Source organism: Aethina tumida, chromosome 4, assembly GCF_024364675.1.
Source record: "Aethina tumida isolate Nest 87 chromosome 4, icAetTumi1.1, whole genome shotgun sequence".
NCBI classification, from domain to species: domain Eukaryota; kingdom Metazoa; phylum Arthropoda; class Insecta; order Coleoptera; family Nitidulidae; genus Aethina; species Aethina tumida.
Genome location: NC_065438.1, coordinates 25,064,032 through 25,070,087, shown reverse-complemented (window position 1 = coordinate 25,070,087; position 6,056 = coordinate 25,064,032).

The window sequence follows — 6,056 nt, the reverse complement described above, 5'->3', positions numbered from 1 at the left end:
ATATTTTGATTGCTTTTAATTAGAGGTACGCGTTTCCTAATTAACGTTAAGATAGATAATATATTTTCTGTTTTAATAAATTTTTTCAAAATGAAACAAAATGTTTTGTAATCTCTATACATCTCGATTCTTATTAAGTAAATAAAACACATTTCATAATTTATTTGGTTACTATATTTAATTAAAGAATGTTATCTACAATTATTGAATAACTTTTGTTCAAATAATGCTATCCATGACCCACATTAGTTGAATAATAATATTACTCAATAAATGCATATACGAATAGTTAAATATAAAAAAATTACTATTTGAAATAATAAAAATTGTTTTACACGAACACTGTTTTAGATTGTTTCATTATTTATAACTTGGATAAAATTAAATTTACGTTGGCTTGCGGAATATAATAAATTTGTAACATGTACTTACATAAATTTAACAGTGAAATATTAGAGACATTGTAAGACAGGAACGTAATATATTCGATCTGTTCTAAATTTGTCATCGTTTTCATTTGCATATTCCTCAAAAAATTATTTTCAGTGAAAATACAGCAAAGAAAATACACCTGGGTCGAGTTAATTTTGAGCCATGTAAAATATTTGCTTAAGTTTAGCGAACGTTTTCACGTTTACAAAAGAATATACTTGTGTATACCTATATAAATAATCATTTACATATCCGAATACTTTTAAAAGTTTCAGATAAAGGTACGAAATTTACAATAAAAAAATGGAGAATTATGAAGCCGGATGTACAATTTAAAAAAATGTGATAACAAGGTTCGGAAGTTGAAAAAAGCTATTCGAATGTCCGTAAAAATAATTGAATATTGTCGGTGCCATTTCGTTTCCCTTGTTAATTCATTGTAAAATTCCCATTAAAACAAGAGTTCCACGAAAAGCTTTATAAAACGATCAATTAAAATATTTTATCGCATAATATCTTCCTGTTGATATCGTAAGAGACAATTTGATTCTATGTAAATCTGAAATTTGAATTTATAATTTAATATGGGAGGGTGGCACCATTTCTGGTATTAATAAAATAATACTTTTTTATTTTTCTAATTTAATTTCATTAGTTAACAAAATTTATGGTAACCATTCTTAAGCCATACTTTAAAATCTTTTTTATGTAAATTACTTAAATTAAGACTGTTATTTTGATAAAATATTAATTTAGATTTAAATGTGTGAGTTTAATTAAAATTAAATATCATATTTGATCTAAGTAAATTAGTAAATAATTTTTCTTATATTATTTTTAGTATATATTCTACCCTTCCTAAATATTATAATATAAAGATTAATAAGAAAATTTATTTATTTATATTTGTAGATGTAAATAACAAATAATAAAATAATAATAAAAGTTAAAAAAAATGTACATTAAAATTAACTTATCTTCTTTTTAATTCAAATTAATTTTAATATTTTAATGTAAATTAATTAATTTAACTAATATTTGTTTTAAATGAATTAATAAATAATTTTTAGTATACTATTTTCTACAAAAAAATTAAATGTAAATTTTAATTTTCATAATAATATAATTGTTTCAGTATATAGATTATATAGTTTATAAATATTATAATCTAAAAAATAATAAGATAATTTATATCTTTTTAGTTTTAGATTGTAAAAGTTAAATAAAATTATTTAAATAAAAAAAATTAAATTATCAAAATTATATAATTTTTCAAATAATATATTTAAATATAGTAAGAATTAAGTAATAATGAAACAATAAAACTTTCAATGTATAACAAATTTATACAATTCTTATTTTAAAATAAATAAATTTATTGTAAAAAACTTAATGTATTGAAAAATTTTTAGGAACTTATTATTAAATTTAAATAATTTAGTTTTAATTTTTTTATTTAAAATGCTTAAATTGGTACTAAAATCTATGATAATAAAATATTTTTACCCGTGTTACTTTTTAATACTAATGAACGGTTAAAAATTGGAAAAAGTATAAATAAATTTCGTGTTACTTATTAAATAGAGAATTAGTAATTGCACAGTTTGTGGAAAATTTCAATTTGTGATGGTGGGGGTCAGTACTAATTGAAATTAAAGATATATTATTAATAAAAGTTCTATTCTATTTTTTAATTTACCATTAAATGATATCTGCCATATTTTTTATTGTAGCTCTTACAGTGAAGTAGTAGTTCGCATTAAAAATTAAAACTTAATAACTCCAGTCTGGCTCAGTGACAGTCAATAAATTTATTATCAAAATAATGCTATATCTCCAGTAACTTATAAATATTTTATGGCTCTTTTACTCTAACCGCTAGAGAGACTAATATGACTCTATAAAATTTATTTCTTTTTAATTTCAAATGTCAACGCACATAGTTCTTATAAGTAAGTAAAACATAACAACAAAGAAGTTGGTTAAAGTCGCATCTTAACAGAGATATAAAAAATAAAATGTAGTGAATGATCTATAAATATACAAATATGATATGGCTCACCTATGCCTAAATATTTCTCTTATCTACACTGTTTGAAATTGAAACTTCATTATCTACTATTAATATTTATTATTAAAAATATTAAAATTAAAAAATTAATTATAAAATTATCTTGATCTAAATACAACATTCTATAATACCTATGGAAATTTACAAATGTTTAATTATATCTCTGGTGAGAAAAATATATATAATTTCAAGTTCAATAGTAAGAGATATTGAAAAAAATATGTAAAACCCCCATAAAGAAATAAAAAATATGTTTATAAAAACATATATGATTTAATCAATTTAATATAAATCAGTAATTTTTATTTTTAATCAAATTTACACATACATAAAATTTAGTACATTGTATGTCCTCCATGGTCATCGATCACTGCTTGACACCTCTTTTTCCTTTGATTAGGTAAAATTAACTTTTTTGGTAAGACAGTGATGATAGGTTCCCTAGTAGTAATCATTTCATTTGTAACAGAGCTAGAAAACCGTTATTTAATTGCTTTGTGGGAGGGTTTTAGACCACCACTTGATTTAGGTGCTCACGTATTTTTTTTCAGATTTTGAATGTTTTTCATAAAATTTATCTTTCATATGTTAACCATAAAATAGTCGTGAAATCACACAAAATTTATTTTAAAATATTCCTATCTTAATGTCTGCGTTAGTTGATTTTTAACATAACGGATTTCCTTTCGTACCCTCATCAAGTGCCAGGGTGTTGTCGCACAGTTGGTTCGTAATTTAAATGACTGGATTTCTACATGTCTTTATGTAGAACTATTTAATGAAATATTCTTAAATTAAATTAATTAATTAAAAGGTTTAATATATTACCCCTACGTGAAATTTTAGAGAATTGTAACTATGTTCTTTTTATATATGTTTTTACGATATTGGTAAATTTAAGTTAATGAATTGATTTTTAAATGATTGAAAATATTTGTAAGTACAATGCTTTTTCCTTATGCAAATAACATCAGAATTGTAATCTTATTGAAACAATTAATTGTATTGTATTTTGAATTGCATTAAGGTTTTTTAGACCAAGTACATTATTATTATTTGGATTAGGGTTTCATATAGAAAAACTCTTAAATTAGTTTGGCAACAATATTGAGAAAAGGAACATTTATTTAGTTCATCTGATTGGTTGAAGTAGGATCGTTGTTGGAGACATTCAGATTCTTAAGGGTCTTAAGTCACCACCTACTTCATCCCCTTCCTAGATTTTACCCGAATTTTTCAAGTGTCAAGACCGAAGTTCTTTTAGTTGTTTTTACTTACTGTTTGTCAAATCAATGGTTTTAATAATCATTAATTTCAACCTTTTTGCCAAGTATTTAAGTAAATTTAAATCATTCAATTTTTATATTTATATTTGTTTTGTTTTTTGTTTTTCTTATATTTATTTGTTAATATAGTTAGGTTGTTTAAAACTGAGTTTTAATTAATTCCGAACTATAAATTAAAGAACAATAAAACAGTGAGTGAAAATTATCTAATATTTCGGTTTGGTGAAAGGTGTGAGTATTGAGTGTAATACTTCACCTTAGTTGAAGAAGATCTGTTCAACAAAAACAAAGGTTAGTGATATTGAAATTAATTATAGAGTAAGAATTGTATAGTCTAACCTCATCAATATTTTGTGTAAAATTAAATCGCTCCCTTTAACCTGTTGTAACGAGTCTTTCAAAAAGACTTTGGTTATACCGATTGAATTATTATCGGTAACCCGTTACACTTTCAGAGCTACTTTTATTAATAATATTTAAAGGCTAAGACTTTCGTGTCTATTGTTTGAGTATCTATATTTGTTTAAGTTTATAGGTCGACGTTTGTTGGAATTATTTCCTGACGTTTTGCTAGCAAGAGTGTCTAATATATTCAGAGATTTGTTGTAGTTCATGTCTTTTTGACATCTGATTGAGCAACTTCCCTAATAAAGCAACCTTGGAATTTTATGATGTGATTTCCATCTAATAATGCATGTTCGTTTGAGTATCGAAAACGAGGTGGGCGAAAGAGTAAAACCTCCAAAACATTAGATCGTCTCATAAAAATACTTGCTAGAAATAATTCAATTATGCCCGCAACTCAAATTTTAAGAGATTTATGAGATGGATCAATTAGCTCGAGGACAATCCAGCATCGATTACTGGAGGCAGTGCTGCCAGAAAGATGTCCAGTAAAAAGATCAAAATTCAAAAAAGAATCGAGAAACAAGACTTCTTTTCTCTCATAAGCATCGAAACTGGTTAGCAAGAGATTGCAAAAAGGAACTATTTCTGGACGAATCAAAATTTAATATTGTTGGAACTGATGTTGGATAGTGTGTCCATCGCTCTAAAAACAATAAATTTCATACAAAATATGTTACAACAATTATTAAAGATGGATGTGGCAGTGTAATCGTTTGGGTTTGTTTCCGAGCTTAAGATATGGACCCAATTCACAAAGTAGAAGGCAAAATGGATCGTTTTGTGAATCTTGACATATTAGAAAAAATTCTGCTTCCTAAGTGATCATCACAAATGAAGGAAATTTATTTGAACAAATAAAAAATATAGAGGAAGTAGTTTCCAATTTACTCTCGTCAATGCCAAAAAGGTGTGAGGATGTTATAGCCAATAAGTGATACTGGACAAAATATTAAATTAAATTATTTATTATTATTTCTTTTTTTTTACACCATGGTTAACGTAACATGTTTGGTCAATAAATAACATAATTTATATATGTTTGATTTATTATTTAATGAAACAAAAATCAGTCTCGTAAGTATATATTGTTTAGTATTAATAATATTTTTTTGTCTTTTCGATTAGTATTATCTGGTAAACGCCGCACACTAATGTATAATATAATATTTATTTTTTTTACAATATATATTTTTAATAATAAACAGCCATAATTAATAGTGGTGTCTTAAAACATTCATTAGAATCTACGCATCCGCCAATTTTATAAATTTTTGATGAAAATGTGATGATTAATATAAAATGAATTAGAATTGGAACAATAATGTAAGAATATGCGATTATTTCATATTACTCAGTTCCTGCTATTCTGCTGATAATAGAATCCAATAAATATTATAATTAAATCACGGGTCGAAAGCTGCGTACAATAAAGAGTAAATAACCATTAAAAATGTTATTTAGTCGTGTATAATAAATTAAGTAGACTGAGTAGCAGCTTTAGGTTGCAGGCACGCAATTTTTTCCACACTCATTATTAATTGAACGAGTCAATAAAAGGTTTTAGTGGCGGAAAACGTCGGGACGGTTAGTTTAGTTATCGGTGTGTATTTCGAAACACACGCGTGCCCGGACCGGGTTGAAAATTCGGTACGGTCCTGATAGAGACGCCGTGCTTTTTGTCGGAACGGCGTCCGCAAACACTGCCGTTCCCGCGTCTCTCTCAAGAGCATCTGGAGAGCATCTTGTTCGCGGACCGCACGCGAAACTTGCGAATTCGCCGACGTAACATCTGCAGCGCGATTGGTATACGACGGTAGATTTGGTTGTTGGTGGAGACATATTTTGTATTGTTAGTGGTG